The following is a 22,175-nucleotide window of genomic DNA, read 5'->3' on the forward strand; positions in this document are numbered from 1 at the left end:
AAAGACACGTTATTATTAGTATTATTGTTACTGAGCTTTACAACGAAGCCCGTCGTTGTGAAATGTGTAGTATAGAGCTACATTGCTCTGTCCTCACAAGTAATTTTCCAGTCTTCAGACTGTCTTAATCCTTATAAATGACTTTGAACATTGACACGCCATGTTATGTGTGGTTGCCTACATTTCGCCTTCCCCGGGGAAGCTTATGGTTCAAATGGCTCTCAGTACTATGGGACTTAACATCTGAGGTCATCAGTCCTCTAGAAATCAGAACTACTTAAACCTAACTAACCTAAGGACATCACACACATCCATGCCCGAGGCAGGATTCGAACCTGCGACCGTAGCGGTCGCGCGGTTCCAGACTGGAGCGCCTAGAACCGCACGGCCACACCGGCTGGCGACCTCAGGTTAGTTAGGTTTAAGTAGTTCTAAGTTCTGGGGGACCGATGACCTCAGAATTTAAGTCCCATAGTGCTGGGACCGCTGGGGAAGCTTTTCTTTCACTCTCTTGATGGTCCTGTTTGGTGGGGCTCTGACGACATTCCCTTACCACTGTTACCATTTGACTTTTATTTTTGCTACAATATTTAGTTCTGTGTTCAAATTGTAAACTTCATCATTATATGGTTTTCACCAGTTAATATTGCTGACTCTCATGTGGCCTAGTACTGCCCTTAACTCTTTTCATTCAGACAATCTTAATTAAGCTTCTTACTTGCTCGTCAGTTCATATCACAGAGCAATAGCTTATGCGTACACCTTAAATTTCGTAGAGAGTAACTTCCTTTTCAAAACTGGTATACGAAGACAGTGAGACCCCCCCCCTCCCACTCCTGTCTGATAAATGTTTTGACTAAATCTCTAGATTTTTTCTCGAAACTTTTGTTTTGTACTTTGAGGTTGAGTATAAGATTTTATTTATAGGTTCTTCAAATTCACATTTGTTTTCTCCGAGCATGTTTACCACACATTATTATATTACGCTTTGAAGTGTGGATCTGTATGGTATGCACCCAAATTGGGCGTGATTCAGGAAATCCTTACTAATATTATAAACGCAAAAGTAAGTATGTCTGTAGCGCTTTCACGGCCAAAGGGCTGAACCACTTTGGTGAAATCTGATACGAAGATAGATTAAACGCTGAAGAACAAATAGGCTACTGTAGAAAGTACATATACAGTACAACACATTTATTGATTTGAAGAATGCCGGCCGCGGTGGTCTCGCGGTTCTAGGCGCGCAGTCCGGAACCGTGGGACTGCTACGGTCGCAAGTTCGAATCTTGCTTCGGGCATGGATGTGTGTGATGTCCTTAGGTTAGTTAGGTTTAAGTAGTTCTAAGTTCTAGGGGACTAATGACCACAGCAGTTGAGTCCCATAGTGCTCAGAGCCATTTGAACCATTTTTTTGATTTGAAGAATATGATGCGAAATATGGAACAATAATTTCTCTTCGAAAAAGCTATGTACTGATTGAGTTTCGATCTTTATCATGTTTATGAAATTGCTTTTATTCTTTGATATATTCTACATAATACGATTCAACGTACTGAATACAATGCTTATTCAATCCTCTCCATGTCTAGTGCGAACATCCATAATGGTATCATTCACAAACCAATTGTGATTCAGCTGTTAAGCGGCACACATCTCTTATAGATTCTAAGACGCTTATTTAATATGCGCCAATTCTTGGTGGTTTTGAGGTCAGCGTTTCTAACCTTCATTTTTACGCTCGCGCCTAGATGTATGTGTTGTTCTGATCATAATTTTACTATCGTCGATGGGAAGGTAGCCCAGATGGTGTCAAATAAAAAGACTTGCACCAAGCGGCCGAACTCTCCAAACAGGATCTCACGGCTTGGGAAGCCATAGACATTTCATTTTACTGATAGGGGAGCGTAGCCTCGGTTAACCGTTAGGCTTCGGTATATGGTCTTATATTTGGTGGAAGTATAATTATCAACAGTTTGTTAGTTGCCCTCAGCAACCGTAATCTTCTATAGTCTCTATAGTCTGAACAATTAATTGTGTCTCCATTCTGGTATAGAGGGGAAAGCATTGTTAATTTCATGTTGACATCACATTTACTGAGGAAACCTTAATTTACATTCAGGAGGCGTCATGGTTTTGGGACTGGCTAGTATAAAACAGTCCGCTTCTGCAGTCGTGCTCCCCCTCGTCCATCAATGTAGTGGCACTATCTTTACAGTAGATGATTCGAACACCTTGATGAGAGAAGAAAGAGTCCTGAAGAATGTAGGAGTAGCGGCGGTGATGTAACGTTCTTCCGCAGTGCCCAGCATTAACTCCCAAAAGCTCCTATAATGTCTACAATTGGGCAGGGTCAGAAGACAGGATATAGAGGATACAGGTGGTGGGAGGAGGGTAGCGTTGCAGTTACGCATGGAATGAGTGAGTTGGAGGTTTCATTTGTGATTTAAGACTAACTGTATGTTATAATTGAAAGGATGGGTAAACCCTAGAAATGATTACATTGCTTAGGAAAAAAAAGACAGTTGAAATTCCTTGGGAAAGGACACGGTGTTGGCTTGGCAGAAGAGCCAACACTGTGTTACTAAAGGAGGCCGAAATGCACGCGTTTCTGCTCACGCAGGCTGGCGTGAGGACGGAAGAACTATACTGACGTGAGGTCTGGAACGTGACATTAGAGTTCAGAAAGGGACGAAGCTAGTTTGAAACGTAACTTTGATCCATTAATGATGAACATCGCTCTTGACGGTACATGGTTAATAATATTGTCTGTTCAGAATTAATTCTAATTACTGAATATGGCGCCTTGCTAGGTCGTAGCAAATGACATAGCTGAAGGCTATGCTAAACTGTCGTCTCGACAAATGAGAGCGTATGTAGTCAGTGAACCATCGCTAGCAAAGTTGGTTGTACAACTGGGGCGAGTGCTAGGGGTCTCTCTAGACCTGCTGTCTGGCGGCGCTCGGTCTGCAGTCACTGATAGTGGCGACACTTGGGTCCGACGTATACTAACGGAGCGCGGCCGATTTAAAGGATACAACCCAGCAAGTGTGGTGTCTGGCGGTGACACCACACACGGAATGTATGGTGATGAAAGGGAGGTGGTACTTGATCATAGAGGAACGGCAAAGTTAGTTTTCTCGAACATGGAAGCTAGAGTGGACTGTTGCCATTGAGTTTTAAGGGAGACGCGGGATTAGTGAAGGTATTCCAGGTATTTTTGGAGAAAAGGAAATTTCATCAGCTGGTAAGTTATAATGGGAGTGCATGGCGTTCAAGGATTTCGACAGACCAATAAAATTTCGAAGCGGCAGAAATTCAAGCAGCTGAAAATTTCAGCAAGTGGTGTGTCATACTTACTGGTGAGACGCTCGAGACTTTGGAATGTTTGACTGTCGTTGGATTTGATTGCTATGTTAAGATCGCTAATAGTCTGACTCTATTCTGGGCTTCCTTGTAGGTGGTTAGTAAGTGAAAGTCCAAGTTTGTTTTTGTTCATGCGTGTAGCCCTTTAAAAAAGTGTTGTAGATTCCTAGGCACAGATTTGATGGACGGAGATTTCTGGTATTTTTACTGTAATTATTGCCTGGTTTGTTACGCGATTGGTGAAGAGCTAGACCAGGGGGTGAAATTATTGACGTGGACTTGAACGGATGGCCGGAACGGATAGAAGGCGATATGTACGGTAAGTGCTGAGCACAGAACACGACGAGAAAAGAAATATTTCAGCCTTTTCGATTGTAGGCAGACCTTAGTGACGAGCTCTCGGAACGGTTGGAAGAATGCAGTGTCCCACAGAGATGGACGCTGTGCCTCGGTCGGCGGCAGGGTCCGGCAGAACCACTCGAGAAGGCGAGACGGAGCTAGCTAGGCTGGGCTAGGCCTAAGTAACGGCGCCGGCTGTCGCTATCGCGTCATCAAATCTGTAGGTCGGAGCGCGGCGAGATCGATATGATACACAGCGTGTTCCCGCGGGCCGCGCGGACAAAATACGCCATTACGGGCGGCCGTTTGTCACCGCCGCAGGACATTAACACTCGGGCGCGCTGTCGCGCCACAGATAACAGTCGCGCACCACCATTCAGCCCGCTATTTACGAATGACTAATATAAACATTTTTCTAGCGCAGCGCGCGTATTCAAATGAAAGGTTTCCCATCTTTACGACTATTGTAACGTTAGCTAACCCGCGCGCGAGTTATAATTTATGGCGCGGTCTGGATGCGCGCCTGGTCGGCCAGCATTCCTTACGTTTCCTTTCCGGTCCGTCTCTCTCTCTCTCTCTCTTCTCTCTCTCTTTCTCTCTCTCTCTCTCTGTTCCTCTGGTCTGGTCCCCGTCTGACTTCTCTCTCTCTCTCTCTCTCTCTCTCTCTCTCTCTCTCTCTCTCTCTCTCTCTTTACGTCCTCCGCCCGCGCATCGTCCACCGTGTTTTTAATGCCGCTGGATGTTCGTTTCTGCATTCGGTGGGACCTCATAGCTTTTACGAGACAGCTCAAATAAAAGTGCTGTTATTAACAGCTTATATCCACAGGCCTGGGAACAAAGAGACCTTCTTATGGTCCCCGAGTTAGCGACCCATCTGTCGTTGTGTTATTTACTTACGGTAACGGCGAAAGAGCCTTATAATATTTTTCCGTTGTCTAACGTCAAAATTAGTGACGAGTTTTCTCTGACGTTTTTATTCCTGTCATAAATCACAACGTCCCGAGTTTACATCAAACGTTACCAATATCCTGAATCTTCCGAAAAGAGCCAGACTCGTTGGCGAATCGAATGCCGCTAACACTTCTTGCGAATACCTAAGTCAGGAGAAGTATAGGCGTAGAGCTATAGTGAAAAGTTATGTAAGAAATGTATGTAGTTTCGTACAGTAGGCTCAGTTCAACGCGCAAGTTGCCGAAGTGGCGTCAAACCGAAAGACTTGCACCCGGCGAACGGTCTACCCGACGGGAGGCCCTAGTTACACAACATTTACATTTAATAGGCTCAGTCTCTATATAGCTTTCGAACATAATTGATTTCATAGGCGTTTGATTATACTTTTCTAGTCTTGTCATTCTCACTTGCGTGCAATATTACGGTATGTTGATAATTTTTACTTTTGGACCATCTAATTACAACTGTATGAAACACTGTATTTCTTGTCATACGCATTTCACCTTTATTCGCTGCAACGCGTCTTCAGCGGCCTGCTCTATGTACATATCTTTGTTTATACTGTTTAGTTTACATTTTGTTTCGATCTGTGTCTAGGCTATGAAGAGTTCTGACAGTTTGCTTTTCTGTCATGTAATAATAATTTGAAGTTCTGCTTACAGATTTGGTGGATGTTGTTCTAAATGTCGTGCTTTTGTTTCATTTTTTCTTCTTATAATTGCCATCTGAAATTTTGTTTTTCAGACACACATGCACACGCAAACAGATCACAGACATCACAAAAATATACTCCGTAGTTCCGTAGTTGGCAATAACATTCGATCTTTAGCAATAACATTGGACAGCTGCCAACGCCAAGCAAAACATAAAATTAAGACAGGTTTTAAGTTTGTAACACCGAAAATACATATAAAATACCGTCTGCACCGCTGGCCACTTTGGCCGAGCGGTTCTTGGCACTTCAGTCCGGAACCACGCTGCTGCTACGGTCGCAGGTTCGAATCCTCCCTCGGGCATGGATGTGTGTGATATCCTTAGGTTAGTTAGGTTTAAGTAGTTCTAAGTCTAGGGGATGATGACCTCAGATGTTAAGTCCCATAGTCCTCAGAGCCATTTGAAACTTGTGCACCACCCAGAATTTTTCGCCTTTTAATATGCGTTGATACTTGCACTGTCACTGTCACTGAATCTGTAAGCTTTATTACAAGCATTGTATTTGATATGTACTGCATCTAATACTGTATTTAATTGCGAATCTATATAAGTGATTGTAATTGTAATGTAAATGTTGTAAATTATTGGGTAATACCCATGGGGACTTTATTTTAACGTATCGATAGCAAGGATGAAATGGCAGTAGCTGTGCCGTCTGTTACCTTTGCGTATGGAGAGTCTCTGTCACGCTGCCAGCAGAGAGGAAGCAGAGCAACTTGGATGATGAAAGACGGTGGAAGCGCAGCTGTGTTCGCGCCAGTGTAAGACGCACCTACTTCGTTAACAGGCGAGTACTGAGAGCACGGTAGGAGTGAAAAGGCGGAGGAAGCCGCAATTCCAACTATTGCCTGTCCCGTAACTATCCAGACTCTGGAGACGACTAAGGGCTCTCAACCGGCAGCAGCAACAGTAGCACCTCAGCATTTGTGGTCGACTACATTCTTCTTCGTCTGCACGGCTACAACATAGTAAGGATGTTAACTAATATTGTACGGGCATTACCCAGTGGTCTGTGTTTCACAAACTTTAATTTTTTTCGTCAACAATAATCTGCAATAGTTCAAACTTTTAGGGCTCGTGTGTTTTCGTTTTCTTCAAACATTATTACCAAGCACAGTACCTTTCCTTTCCATGCAGTCGCCGAGTATCATAAAAATATGAAAATTGATTAACTGTTTGCTGCAAGTTTTGTTTGTTTGCTAATGACCAATTTCAGCCTAAATTTTACTGCGTCAGTAACTGTTCATTCTTGTATTGCATAACCATTTTGATTATTAATTTCACTCACTTGAAGTAACTAAGAACTAAAGATACAACGCAAACTAGGAGTGCGCAACTTCATTTATTCTGTATTTTACTTAGCGAGCGACTTCTTCTGACTGTGTACTTGTTGTTATGTTAAAAGTAAATCAGTTGCTCATTTGCTTAAAGTATATTAAATTCAATCTTTCAATAATTAAAAGTAAATTGATTGCCTTGTTCCAAATTTTGCATTACATTATGCTAAGGGTACTGAAATTCATTTTTTAGGAAACAGAGTTTCAGTTACAGTCAGTCATTTATCTACCCAACAGCTTCATTAACTTCACTCCCAAAATTTAGTATTTCAGATTAAGTACCTGCAAACTCAGTGGTTTCTGATTTATTTATTTTCTCGTGAACCGTTGTGTTGTGGAAAAGCGTGGCAACCTTCTGTTGGCACGCCAATGATTATTTGCTTAATTTTCTTTACTATTACGATTCTTAGGATTTTGGATATTCAGTGTCCTGGTAGGCTGGTGACCATTTAATTACGTTTTCCTTTTCTAATCATATTTCTTCTGTTCCAAATTTTACGTGGTACCCTTTTGCCTGCTGTGTGGTTCGTGAGCTATTGCACTAAATTTCCACCCGTTTCAAAATTATCATCAGAATTTAGACTGGGTTTAGAATAGATTCTTCCTGCAGAAGGGTCTGTTATACACTTTCCTCCTCCTAACCGGTATCATTTTCCTTCGGTAACGATAGCCTTAGTCACAGTGAATTTCATTAGGCACACGTGATCACGGTAAATTATATCGCAATCTAGTATGCCGATTAGGAAGGAGGAGGTTGCAAATTCGTAGTATTCTGAAGTCTGAAAAACAAAATTTCAAATGGCAATTATAAGAAGAAGTGCAGCGCTAATAATGAACAAAAGCACGATATGTACAACAAAATCCACAAAACCTGTAAGCAAAACTTAAGATTACAAGTGCTTCATAGAAAATCAAACTAAATAGTACAAAAAAAATGTAGATATTCCAGGCCACTGAAGAGTCATTGCAAAGTATAAAGGTGGAACGCGTACGTTTCATTCAGCTGTAATTAGATGGCCTGAAAGTACGAGGTCGTTCAATAAGCAATGCCTCAATTTTTTTAAAAAATTCATTGATATATATAGACAAAGTCCTTGTTGGTACTTCACATTTGACGTTTGTTATGTGCGCCGGTGAGATTTCGAACCGTTCTGGCAGATGGCAGAGCCGTAGTTCAGCGCCAAAACGGTGTCTACACACGACTCACGTTACAAGCAGCGTGTTGTTATTGAATTCTTGTGTGCAGACAAAGAAACGTGCAGTGTATGGCGATGCTGCAGTTGATAGGAGTGCAGTTGGGCGATAGGCAAAAGAAGCTACAGCTCAGGAAATGCAGAAACAGAGCTCCATGATAAGCCACGCTAGGGACGTCCTGTCACAGCCACTGCTAGAGACATGCTGAATCGTGCGGATGGCATTAATCGTGCCGACCGGCGCATCGCAACTCTACAGTTGGCTCTACAGTTGTCGGTGAGGACTGTAAGTGCGCTTGCAATGATCGAGACTTTCGGATACTCAAAGAGGTGCTCACCATGGGTTCCACGAATGCTCACAGCCGACCACAAGATTCAAAGAAAGGCCAGAAAGGCCATTTCATCTGAGTTCTTGGAGCGTTTTGAGACCGACGGAGGCACCCATCATTTCACCATATCCCACATATTTCATATTGGCGATAAGTCTTGTGAAGTGGCGGGCCAGGGTAAAACACTGACATCCCATGACACCAAGAAGGCACCTTTTCGTACAGCTACATGTGGTCGTACACTGTCTTGCTGAAAATTGGCGTCTGGGCTGCTGTGAAGAAAGGGAATGGTTGTGGGTCACAGGATGTCATGCACGTAAGTCGCACTGGTCGCAGTGCTCTGGAAATGCATCAACTGTGATTTGTATCTGTACCCAACAGCACCCCACACAATAAGGCGTTGAGTTGGAGTTTTTTGTCTTGTGGGAATGCAGTTACTGCAATGCCGCTCGCCCCGTCTATGGCGAATCAAAATGCGACCATCATTTTCAAACAAACAGAACCGGAATCGTCCGAAAACACTATCTGATGCCATTCCTGTCCCCAGTAACGTCACTCCAAACCCTCATTGCCGTCTAGCATGTTTCTGTACATTCATCAAAGGTAGGCGGAGAAGCGGACGTCACACACGTTACCCATGCCGTAATAAACGGCGACGGGCTGTCACACCTGGTAGTGTACATTGTGTTACACTTTTCCACCGTGGCGCTCGAGCCGAGGAGGAGGCAGATCTGTCTTGCAGTGCCATTCGGATGAGGTGTGAGATCTTGGGGGCGGTCTGGGTGGTGCGATCTGACCTATCTCGTCGTGTTCTGCGACCTTTCGTGAACCATTCTGCACACACCCGTTGCACTACAAAACACTTCGTCCCACACGAGCAGCATTTTCGTGATCGATGCATCACATTCTCTCATGCCAATAATGCGCCCTCCTTGAAACCCACTTATTTGCCGGTACGGTTCGCGCTTACGTCTGCGAGGCATCCTGCACGTCTGCTCACGTCACACTGGTCCATTACCTTTGGTTAAGAGCTACGAGAGCCGCAGGCACATTTTACTGGTACGGGGTGTTGTGGCGCGATATTAACTTCAACCCGCTGACCGATATTTTTCAATTTCTAATCATTTCTGCATAGCATACTATTGTACATGTCCTGTGAATATGAACGTCCCATCTCTAGTCACTCAATGTGTTCTGACTTTTTCTGGACATAAAGGTGCGTTCACACCGAAAACCAAATCCAACAAACAAAAACATACAACTGTTGTGATTTTGGCAAACTTCCAATCGTTGACAACTGTTGAAAATTATTGACAACAGTTTCAAACTCTTGTAACCAAACGTTCGGAGTATTTATTTCTTGTTACACAAAAGCAATGGAAATGGTTTCTGACAGTGAAGATTTGCCATTTGTTATGGTGGGAAATGACACCTTTTCTCTTTCAGAGTACATGATGAAACCATACGCAGGATGGCAAGAGAAAGGCAGCCTAGAAAGAATGTTTAATTACCAAATATCTCGTGGAAGAAGAATTGGAGAGAATTTTTTTGGAGTACTGTAAGCGGTTTTTCATGTGTCTTAAAACAACCATGCACTTAAATCCTGAAAAAGCAACATTGGTGACTTCAGCAACTGTATCTTTGAACAGTTTTCTTAGAAGAAATAAAGAAAGGGCCACAGTTTAGTCACCACCTGGCAGTTTTGATGTAGTAGACCCAGAAACAGGCAGGATTTCGGATTGCAGTTGGAGGATACCTCCGCAAAATAAAAGTCTTCAAAAAAAGGTACGCAATGCAGGAAGAACCGCAAAGAATATATGTGATGAATTTGCAGTCTGCTTTGTATCAGATGTTGGTAAAGTGAAATGACAAGAGAAATATGAATCAACAAATACCGAATGAAAAGACAAATGTAATTAACAACTTCCGAACAAAACCATTATAGCTTTAGTTATTAACAATGTAAGCCATTAATTTGCAAACTACTTTGTATCAGACGTTGACAAAATGATACGACAAGAGAAACAAATAAATATCTAGTGAAGATACAGTTGTAATTACGAAATTTACGACCAGAAGTCTTACAGCTTCAGTTACGCTAATGAATGACTTTTTACTTATTATTGTAAATATTTTTCTCTCTGGCTTGTTCACGCCTTTCAAATACTTCACATGCTCGTAAAATACCCATTTATGAAGATAGATCTCAGTTGTCCCAGACCCACTTGTAGTTTTGACCATTTTACAATGCTGACGACCGTACAGTGTTTTCGTATTTGTCCAGTTCCTTTCACTCTCCACAAGCGGTACACCAATTTTATCCGAAACTTCTTTCAACAGATCTTTCCTTTTATATCTGCCCTTATATGTAGAATCAGAAGAACCCTACAGAAGTTTCCTCATTTCAGTTTCTAATAAAAGCTGAACTGTTGAATCTGTTGACGACTCGCGAGTTACCATTGTCGAAAGAAGCACAGCAGACGACACGAGAAATGCGCTTCAGCAAGTCACACAACTCTGCTGTGTATTTGCTTACTGACCAGAAACTACAAACTCGAGACAAAACTTCCCTCAACTAGTTGTTCAGACTAGCGACTTCAAACAACTGTTGACAACAGTTGAAAACTAAGTCGCACCTTGCTGATGCTCTGTACTCACGCTTCATTCCTCACAGCTGCACATAAAAGAAGCCAAACATGTGTTACGTAATAACAACATGTTTAATGTAGACTCCCAGACTAAGGTGAAAGATGTCGTGTAAAGTAACTTATTTAATTACTTGCACGAATCTGATAACCTTGAATGTCTGATAAATTAGTATTATTATTATTTTTACTAAAATTGTGCTGTTCATGAGCTAAAACATATTCATTTCTCATTATAATTAAAAACATGTCCAAGTATCTTTCTTACTTCAATTCCTTAAATTCCTAATCACTTGGTTTACCAATTATAAATATTCCGGTTTGTATTAATATTCTGGATAAGTAGTATTACATACTTCAGCTTAATTGATGGAAGGGTATGACATCCTTGTAATACCTCCGTTCTTTCTTAACAATACACGTTAAAAAGCTTAGCTAATATTCATTCAAACATGTTGTTGGTACCTTTACCACAGTCTCATAAACGTCTTTCGCATTGCCTATTTTTTCGCATTGTTATTAACAGCCAATTCCCTTACTCATTCATTATTACATTGTTATAAGAAACACATGTGAAACATGTCTTGTGGCTGATCAGGATTTATTATGATTATATTATTCCCAGTCAAGGGCACATCTGCATCTACATGGATACTCTGCAAATCAAATTTAAGTGCCTGGCAGAGGGTTCACCGAACAATTCTCTGTTATTCCAATCTCGTACAGCGCGCGGAAAAAAACGAAAACCTGCATCTTTCCGTGCGAACTCTGATTTCCCTTAATTTATTATGATGATCGTTTCTGCCTCTGTAGGTTGGCGTCAATAAAAAAAATTTCACATTCAGAAGAGAAAATCTCTGACTGAGATTCCAGAAGAAGATTCTGCACCAATGAAAACCGATTTTGTGTCAATGATGACGACTTCAAATCCTATGTCATTTCTGTGACGCTCTCTCCCCTATTTCGGGATAATTAAAACGTGCTGCCCTCCTCTGAACATTCTCGATGTACTCCGTCAATCCTATCTGATAAGGATCCCACAACGCTCAGCAGTATTCTAAAAGATGACGGACATGCGTAGTGTTGGCAGTCTCTTTAGTAGATCTGTTACATTTTATAAGTGTCCCGCCAATAAAACGCAGCCTTTGATTAGCCTTCACCACAACGTTTTCTATATGTTCCTTCCAATTTAAGTTGTTCGTAATAGCAATTCCTAGGAATTTAGTTAAATTTACGGCGTTCGTATTTCACTGATGTATGGTGTAAACGAAGTTTAATGGATTCCTTTTAGCACTCATATGAATAACCTCACACTTCTCGTTATTTAGGATCAATTGCCAATGTTTGCACCATACAGATATCTTTTTTAAATCGTTTTGCAGTTTGTTTTGATCTTCTGATGACTTTACTAGTCGATAAACGACAGCGTCATCTGCAAACAACCTAGGACGGCTCCTTGGATTGTCTCCCAAATTATTCATATATATAAGGAACAGCAGAGGGCCTGTAACAGTACCTTGGGGAACGCCAAACATAACTTCTGTTTTACTCGATGACTTTCTGTCAGTTACTACGAACTGTGACCTCTCTGATAGGAAATGACGAATCCAGTCACATAAATGACACGATATTCCATAAGCACGCAATTTCACTACAAGCAGCTTGTGTGGTACAGCGTCAAAAGCCTTCTGGAAATCTAGAAATACGGAATCAATTGGAAATCCCTTGTCAACAGTGCTCAACACTTCATGTGAGTAGCGCTCAACACTTCATGTGGGTAAAGAGCTAGTTTTGTTTCACAGGAATGATGTTTTCTAAATATATGTTGACTGTGTGGCAGTAGACCGTTCTCTTCGAGATAATTATTACGTCCGAACACAGTATATGTTCCAAAATCCTGCTAAGTATCGTCGTTAATGACATGGGCATGTAATTTAGTGGATTACTCATACTACCTTTCTTGAATATTGGTGTGACCTGTGCAACTTCCATCAGACGAACGGTTGTATATGACTGTTAAGTATGGAGCTATTGAATCAGCATACTCTCAAAGGAACTTAACTGGCATGCAGTCAGGACCGGAGGACTTGGTTTTATTAAGTGATTTAAGTTGATTCGAATTCTGGAATATTTACTTTGCCCTTTATGGCGAAGCAATTCCATGTGATTTGCTTGTAACGACATAGCTTTCTCGATTTCATTCAGGTGCAAAACTTTCTACCTTTATTTATCATAAGGAGTTACATGCTGACATTTTAATCTACTCTTCTTACCACTATTTTGGAGAATACTTCGGTACTGTCACTCAGAGTCAGTTTACAGCTTCGTATCTATGTACTAGCCTGCTTTCGACTTATTCTCTGAACAGATACTGCGTATACACATAGTTATATTTTCGATGAAAGTCTTACTTCAGTTTCCCTTCCATACGAAAACGGTTCAGGTCATTCTTTCACCTGACCACGTATTAGACCACTCTTTCTATGGGTTCGCTTGCCCTTCCTCTTTCCGCATTCCAGATACACGACATTTTAAAAATTTTACTCGTATGCGCAGTATCTAACCTTTCCTTTTATACTTGCCGAAGTCGAAGTTTCTTCGAAACGTAGTGACTTTACTGGGCTATTTACACGCAAGTGTCCTGTCTCCTTCTTTTACATCATTCCTCTGATACTTCTTTAAAGGCTATTACTCACATATATTTAAACATAACCGAAATATTTAATATCGAGCCTTCTTCTCATCTTCAACATCACTCTATACATATATTAAAACTTATATTCCTAAATTCTATTAACAATATCACCTCGTTTGCTGTTATTCTCTATTTAATCTGTCTGAAGGAGCTTTGCATCGTACTTCTGAACAACACGGCACTGCAGTATCGTATTTATCCACCCACACCGGACAACCGGCTTTCAGTTAAAATGTCTTCCCTGCACGGTAATGTTGTAGACACATGATTGCCGACACATGGAAGCTCGGGTCTGCCCGTGAGACGTGTTCAGATAACAGGGAAATGTGGTTTCGAGTCCCTGCCCGGCACAAATTTGTACTGTCATCATTCCATTATGCAGCTGACAGTTGTCCCGTATAGGCAAATGCGAATACATTTCGTGTATTTCATAACGGCTGTAGTCGCCGCAGTGCCTCGAAGGAAATTTGCATCGTACTTCTGAACAAAACAGGCATTGAAATATCGTATAAATATGATGGTCTTAGAACCCCAGATTAGAGCTTGAAATTTTTTATGTTCCATGCTAACAACTCTTTCTCTGTAGCTGTACAGTTAAGTTCATGTTTAGACTTCTACTAGCGACGGTCATGGTGTTATGTTACCCTGCCTCGGATCCCATTCAGGTTGGAACAGTTTACATGCTACGCGATATTCGAAAGCGCCTGTTGCTAATTTAAATCCTTTGTTCATCAGAGGATGTTTCAAAATTGGAGCATCCACTAAAGCTTGCGTAATATTCTGAAAAGCCCCCATGTCCCTTCACTTCATTCCCATTGTTCATAGGTTATCCTTGTATGTAGCGACGGTAAAATATGATTAACCCTAGGAAGACCTTCCAAAATGTGATTCTGATATCTTATTTGTAATGCCCTTTTCAGGAAATTTGTGTAACGGTTTACTAACAAAAGCAATCTTCTTCCCACGTCTTGGACGCAAGTAACATGTCGTCTGCATAGCCAATTAACTCTTGTACTATCTCTCTACCCAGGGCTTCATTTAGTGCTCGTGTGAATATTAAGACTTTAGTATTCAGTCCAAAGGCCCGTACCCTAAGCTGATATGACTCGCCGTCAAACAAAAGTACCGTATACTTTCGAGAATTCTCATGTAATTTTTCCTGCCAGTGCACAGCAGTGAAATCCATTAAGGTAAAATATTCTCCTTGCTCAAACTCAGCTAGTAATTCGTCTATCTCTTTCAGTCTCTATGTGTTTAATGAGTTTTTATGAATCTAATACCAAGTACACACCTCCTGTACCTTTCTTTATTAGTAGTAGCTGATTGTTGTACACGCTTAAACTTCTTTCTAGTAAATTATCTCCTACATTTCGTTCAAAATTCAGTAAAATCCATTATTGATTTCTCTTTGATCTCTATCTGAGTAGTAGAAAAGAAATGCATTTTATCTAGTAGTCATTTACTAAATGATTTATCTTAAATGGCACAACATACTTAGAGCTTCCGCTGTTCCGGTGTAACACTTTAACACCAAGGTCCAAATATTCGTTACATGTTAATAAACAGTCAATGTCTAATAGCATTTGTAAATTCACATTTTGGAATGTTAACAGAGTTTGCATAAATTTAATGTTATTTATATCTTTGGGTAGCCGCATTCCTCTCTAAATTTACTTCTCTTTACTTGTGGTTAATCCTGCATTACAGGCTCCAGTCACAGGTTACGTGCGGCAGGTATTCTTCTACATCTACAACTACATCTACATCCATACTCCGCAAGCCACCTGACGGTGTGTGGCGGAGGGTACCTTGAGTACATCTATCGGTTCTCCCTTCTATTCCAGTCTCGTATTGTTCGTGGAAAGAAGGATTGTCGATATGCCTCTGTGTGGGCTCTAATCTCTCTTGGTTTTATCCTCATGGTCTCTTCGCGAGATATACTTAGGAGGGAGCAATATGCTGCTTGACTCCTCGGTGAAGGTATGTTCTCGAAACGTCAACAAAAACGACCGTATCGAGCTGCTGAGCGTCTCTCCTGCAGATTCTTCCACTGGAGTTTAGGTATCATCTCTGTAATGCTTTTGCGATTACTAAATGATCCTGTAACGAAGCGCACTGCTCTCCGTTGGATCTTCTCTATCTCTTCTATCATTCTATCTGGTATGGATCCCACACTGCTGAGCAGTATTCAAGCAGTGGGCGAACAAGCGTACTGTAACCTACTTCCTTTGTTTTCGGATTGCATTTCCTTAGAATTCTTCCAATGAATCTCAGTCTGGCATCTGCTTTACCGACGATCAAATGGCTCTGAGCACTATGGGACTTAACATCTGTGGTCATCAGTCCCCTAGAACTTAGAACTACTTAAACCTAACTAACCTAAGGACATCACACACATCCATTCCCGAGGGAGGATTCGAACCTGCGACCGTAGCAGTCGCGTAGTTCCGGACTGAGCGCCTAGAACCGCTAGACCACCGCGGCCGGCTTACCGACGATCAACTTTATATGATCATTCCATTTTAAATTGCAAGATGGCAAGAACTATGCCCCTTACATGAAGTCGTTAAAGATCACCTAACTCACGTTGAGTGAACAGTAGGGCTGAACAAAAATGACTGACAAGGCACAATGCTTCTTGTAGAGGGTATAGTATGGACGTATTGGAATAATGAGTATTCCACATGACATGAAAACTTTGTGGAAACACGTCGATTTACTGGAGGCTAGTTTATCCCAGGGAAGTATTCGAGTAAGTGTGGCCAACTGTAACATCAAATGTCAAATGCTTCTATACTCTTTTGTTCTAGCTGTCCCACAATCCGTGTCTCATGCCTCACAATGTAGTGCTCCAAACGTATATTCTCAGGACTGCCTAGGTAGCAGATTTCGTTAACTTCATCTATTTTGTGATCACCAGTCATGATAAGTTTCCTGCTGTTCTCATTACTGCTACTTCTCATTAATTTCGTCTTTCTTCAATTTCCTCTAATACATATGCTTTACTCATTAGACTGTTCAATCCATTCAACAGATGCTTTAATTCTTCTTCACTTTGTCTGAGGGTAGCAATGTCATCAGCGAAACCATTGATATCCTTTTATCCCACTCTTGAAATTTTCTTTATTTAAGGAAAAGACATGGAAGGGTGGCCTAACTCGATGCGTCATTTGTCATTCCCAAACCAATGTTTTTATTTGATAACAATTCAATCGTGAGACAACTGACAAACACCAAGATTCTTGCAAATACATAAAATGGTTAAGGTTTTTAAGTTAAATTCACAATGTATAAGGACATTTCCGTTAGACATAATATTACTAATAGTACTCAAAAAATGTCAACTGTACAGCAAAATGGAGGCCCCATTACAGACAGTTAAACCTGTGGCAGCACTGCTGGCCAAGGTAGCCGAGCGGTTCTAGGCACTACAGTCTGGAACCGTGCGACCGCTACGGTCGCAGGTTCGAATCCTGCCTCGGGCATGGGTGTGTGTGATGCCCTTAGGTTAGTTAGGTTTAAGTAATTCTAAGTTGTAGGGGACTGATGACCTCAGGAGTTAAGTCCCATAGTGCTCAGAGCCATTTGAACCATTTTTTTTGTGGCAGCACTCTGTCCCCGCAAACAGATCACAACGGGACTTGAATATAAGTTCAACAAACATTAAACAGTATACATCTCCACTTGTTATTCTGCTCGCATATAGACAAAATATGACCAATCTGCCTGAAGGATACCCACTATAAAACCGAAGCAACAGTAGTACTACTACAGTGACTGGCCATAAGCCTGTTCCACACAAATCACTTCATATGTTTAATTAATTACCGGGTCCCTAAAACAGAATTAAAATGATAATGACCATTAAACCCTTAATTTTTTAAAGAAATCAGTAAACTCAATGCTCGCCTTGCTCAAAGACTTTCATCACACGCTCACAAGGGGCCTTACAAAAACAGAAATAGTGAGTCAATTGCTTCCTCATTCAGGGACATCCCCGCCGTGGCACGAAAGCAAAGGAATGACGATAACCTACTCAACTTCAGACTGGAACGCGAGGCGCGCAGAATTGTGTGTGACCTGCCGAAGCAGAAGGAGAACGCATCCCCGCCCCGGAACAGCAGAACGCTGTCGACATATACCAAACAACAAACAGGAAGACAGGTTTAATACAGATTAACATGCACAATAATACGTAAACGAGCTAATGAAAATTCAGCCATTAAAACTTGAGTATGTGAGCGTCCCGCTCATAACTTTGCAAGAGAGCCTTGCCTGCAATAACAAGAGGCAATATACCAAGCCGTTTAGAAGAATAATTACACAATAAACCAGACAAGATTTTAAAAATCTAGGCGTTCGTTTACTGGGGCCTGTTAGGGGCTAAGAGACTATGAGGATAAAATCAGAGAGATTAGAGCCCACACAGAGGCGTACCGACAATCTTTCTTTCCATGAACAATACTAGACTGGAATAGAAGGTAGAACCGATAAAGGTACTCAGATAATTGGGATACACACCAAACGGCAGATGGCCTGTTAAACTGCACACCTCTAACCTGAACCTCAATACGGAGTAAGAATGTGTGCAAGTACAACCACGCATCCATATATGACCTACACGTGCGTACACTGTGCGCACATGGCTTCATTACAGGCCAAATCGAATAACTCTCCCCTACGGGTCATGTTGTCAATGAAGTCTACAACAAACAGAAATGACAATCAGTAGTATTAGATTCTCAATAAGAACAAACCATGATTTCAAGGACAACTTTAACATTGCAAAATAGTAGCTTGGCACATATACAAACCTCCAGATTGAGACACACAGTGTCAAAGGTTTCACCGAAAGGCGAAACAGTCTTCATAGATAATTTCAAACAAATGCCAAGGAGGCCAACAGCATATGGACTCCAGATGGGTACTGGATAATACTGCCTTGCTGTTCATGGCTGTTAACAAGTTGTTCAATACATCTCGGCGTATTTAGCACACCACAACTAGCTATATACTTCGTAACCACGTCGCACTCGGCAAAAGCCGCTCCTTTCCCACTAAACTCACCGGTACCAGCGGTCAATGCTACAGGAAAACGGGGGCCCCTGTAGTCCAACGCTCAACGGTGTTAACTCGCTGCAATCGCCAGGACCCCGAGTACTCAGACACACCCGTCCAGCTTCGTGTCCCACAGACCGCCCACTACCACTCAGTCCCAGAGGGGACACACAACCAAGCAAGGATGATACGAAGAGGGCCAGAGGTGGCGCCAGTAGGATCAAGAACACGCCCTCACGGAAGCAGCCACGGCTCACGTGCACTGAAGAGCCAAAGAAACTGGTACACCTGCCCCGCGAGCACGCAGGAGTGCCGCAACATGACGTGGCATGGACTCGACTGAGTAGTGCTGGAAGGAAATGACACCATGAATCCTGCATGGCTGTCCATCAGTCCTTAAGAGTACGAGGGGTGAAGATCTCTTCTGAACAGCACGTTGCCAGACATCCCAGATACGCTCAACAACGCTCATGTCTGAGGGGTTTGGTGGCCAGCAGAAGTGTTTAAACTCAGAAGAGTGTTCCTGGAGCCGCTCTGTAGCAATTCTGGACGTGTGGGGTGTCGCATTGTCCTGATGAACGCACAATCAACACGAATGGATGCAGGTCATCAGACAGAGTGATCACTTACATGTCACCTGTCAGAGTCGTGTCTAGACGTATCAGGGGTTTCATATCACTCCAACTGCACACGCCTCACAATATTACAGAGCCTCCACCAGCCTGAACAGTACCCTGATGACATGCATGGTCCTTGGATTCGTGAGGTTGTATCCAAACCCGTATGGGTCTCCAAGCCCGTACATGTCCGTTCGCTCGATGCAAGTTGAAACGAGACTCGTCCGACCAGTCAACATGTTTCCAGTCATTAGCACTCCAATGTCGGTGTAGACGAGCAGAGGCGAGGCATGAAACTTTGTGTCGTGTGGTTATCAAGGGTACACGAGTGGGCCTTTGGCTTCGAATGGTGGTATGGATGATGTTTAGCGGAATGGTTCGCACACTGACACTTGTTGATCGCCCATCGTTGAAATCTGCAGCAATTTTTGGGAAGGCTTGCACTTCCGTCGCGTTCAACGATTGTCTTCAGTGCTCACTGGTCCCGTTCATGCAGGATCTTCTTCGGGCCGCAGTAATTCGGAGATTTGATGTTTCACCGGATTCCTAATATTCACGGTAATTCGTGTAATCGTCGTACGGGAAATCCCCAGTTCATCGCTACCTCAGAGATGCTGTATCCCATCCTCGTGCCTCGACTATAACACTACGTTCAGAGTCATTTAAATCTTGATAACCTGCCATTGTAGCGGCAGTAACCGATCCAACAACTGCGCGAGACACTTGTTGATTAATACAGGAGTGGCCGACCGCAGCGCCGTATTCTGCCTGTTTACGTATCTCTGTATTTGTATAAGCATGCCTATACCAGTTTCTTTGGCGCTTCAATATATACGGCTCGTTTTAGTATACCATTTCACATACGGGTATATTGTTACCTGAAAATAATAAGTAACTCATTATTATGATAGAAAATAATTAGAATAAGATAATCTGTAAGGAAACGCTTTATATATGCCTAATTAGTAAAACGCACTGTATAATGGGGATTGCAAAAAACAGTAAATTTTTTATAAAGAAATTAGTGTTATTGTATTCAATTAGTAGCTGTCACAACTATACGAAAATTCAAAATCAAGGGGACAGTCTTCAAAAGAAGTCTATTGGAGTTTTGATATTGTTTATCCTCACGAGAGAATCAATAACTCGATTAAATCCATGTAATTTTATCTTAAATCACTACCTAAATTACTTATTTTTCAAAGAAGTAAGTGAGTGTATTTTTTTTATTAAACAAAGATTTACTTACTACTTTTTCTGCTGTTATAAGTTCTTCTCCCATGGAGTGAACTGATCCCTTATTTGCATTTAAATGAGATAGCTCGTAAGCAGATCTGATAAGTAGTATGTTATGTTTGGAAGACTTTTCTATGGTGATTTAGTAATAGAAAAATTTCTTTTCTTGATTTGAGAGAAATCGTGAAACTTTCATTTACAATTAGGATGTTTAGTTAATCGATGTCTTTCAAGTTTTGATAGTTAGATACATTCGTTGCCTAGCGTTCCGAAACAAAACGTTCAGTGAAGCATAGGCCCTTCCTCGGCACCAGGGTACACGAGCCTCAGTTTAAAAAAATCTGAATTTTTGAAAATGTTTTAGTCTTCTTTAATATTTTGCCACCAATTAGACTCGACATTGATTTACTAACAATCTTAGTGCTTACAGAATCTGATGTGGAAGTTCGTTCATCATCTGACAGCTTCGTCTTACGCAAGACTCCCTCGAAACCCAAATATCCCTGTTGAAGCGAAGCGGTAATTAAAGGCATACACAACAAGAAGATATAACGTACAGTCACTGACTGAAAGTGGATTTACGCACATAAGAGACGCAACAGTGCCGTGAACGGCATTTCTAAAGAAATTAACAAATGAAATAGTATTTACAAACCACTACAACTTCAGTCATTACAGTCATCCACAATGTTTCCATTCATTGTATCTCTGGAGTTTCGGCGTTCTTGCATCCTCTATTGCAATTTTGCATAAATCTGTCGAAGACAGTGAAAGATTCACATAGGTGATGGACGTCAGCTATAAAAGTGTGTAAGTAATATGTGGGCTGACTCTTCTGAAATTTTACTCGCGAAAATTACTGGCAATTTCCAGTAACAATTTTCTCTTTTCTCTCTGTGTTTATTTTGCAAGGAGTTAGCTATAAAAATTATTGTGCATGGCATTCTACAAAGCATAACAAATAAAAATTCTGTTAGCAGCCAGATAAGAAGAAAATTCAGTGAACGCTAAGGCAGCTTTACCTCCAGAGGGAGAGGTTAACGCCATCAACCAACATTCGAGAGACCCGGCTTCAGTTCACGGGTCAGCCATCCAGATATCAGTTTTTTTCGGTCATTCAGATCACTCCATACAATTGTTGGGATGGTTCCTTAAATGGACCATTGCCGTTTCCTTCTTCTCCAGTAGGAAGAAATCCGAACAAAAATCTACCTCTAATAAACTTAACTGTGGACGGGAGTAAAACACCAATCTTCCTTCCTTCCTTCCTTCTTGTCGAGTCTGAATATTAAATAAGCAAATTCAAGCGAGTCGTTCTTGGGAACAAACGTGTCCGAGGAGGTAGAACCTTCATTAGTTACGATAGCCATTAGCAGCCAGCCAAGGCCGCACGCCAGGCAAGTCGTGCAGTCTATAGAAGCAAATGTCGAGCCGCCTGTTGGCACACGATATCGGAAACGTTCAAAATTTAAAAAAAATACTAGTGGTCCATCTTAGCACCTTATTTTAATATTATCTTTGTGTGTAGGATCAGAGCAGGTGCCGCCTGTTGGCACACGATATCGGAAACGTTCAAAATTAAAAAAAAAAATACTGGTGGTCCATCTTAGCAGCTTCTTTTAATATTATCTTTGCGTGTAGGATCAGAGCAGGTACCCTTCTGAGTGGCAAACGATAGCAACAGGAGAGTTCAGCTTC

The sequence above is a fragment of the Schistocerca gregaria genome, chromosome 2 (assembly GCF_023897955.1).
Source record: "Schistocerca gregaria isolate iqSchGreg1 chromosome 2, iqSchGreg1.2, whole genome shotgun sequence".
Taxonomy (NCBI): Eukaryota; Metazoa; Arthropoda; class Insecta; order Orthoptera; family Acrididae; genus Schistocerca; species Schistocerca gregaria.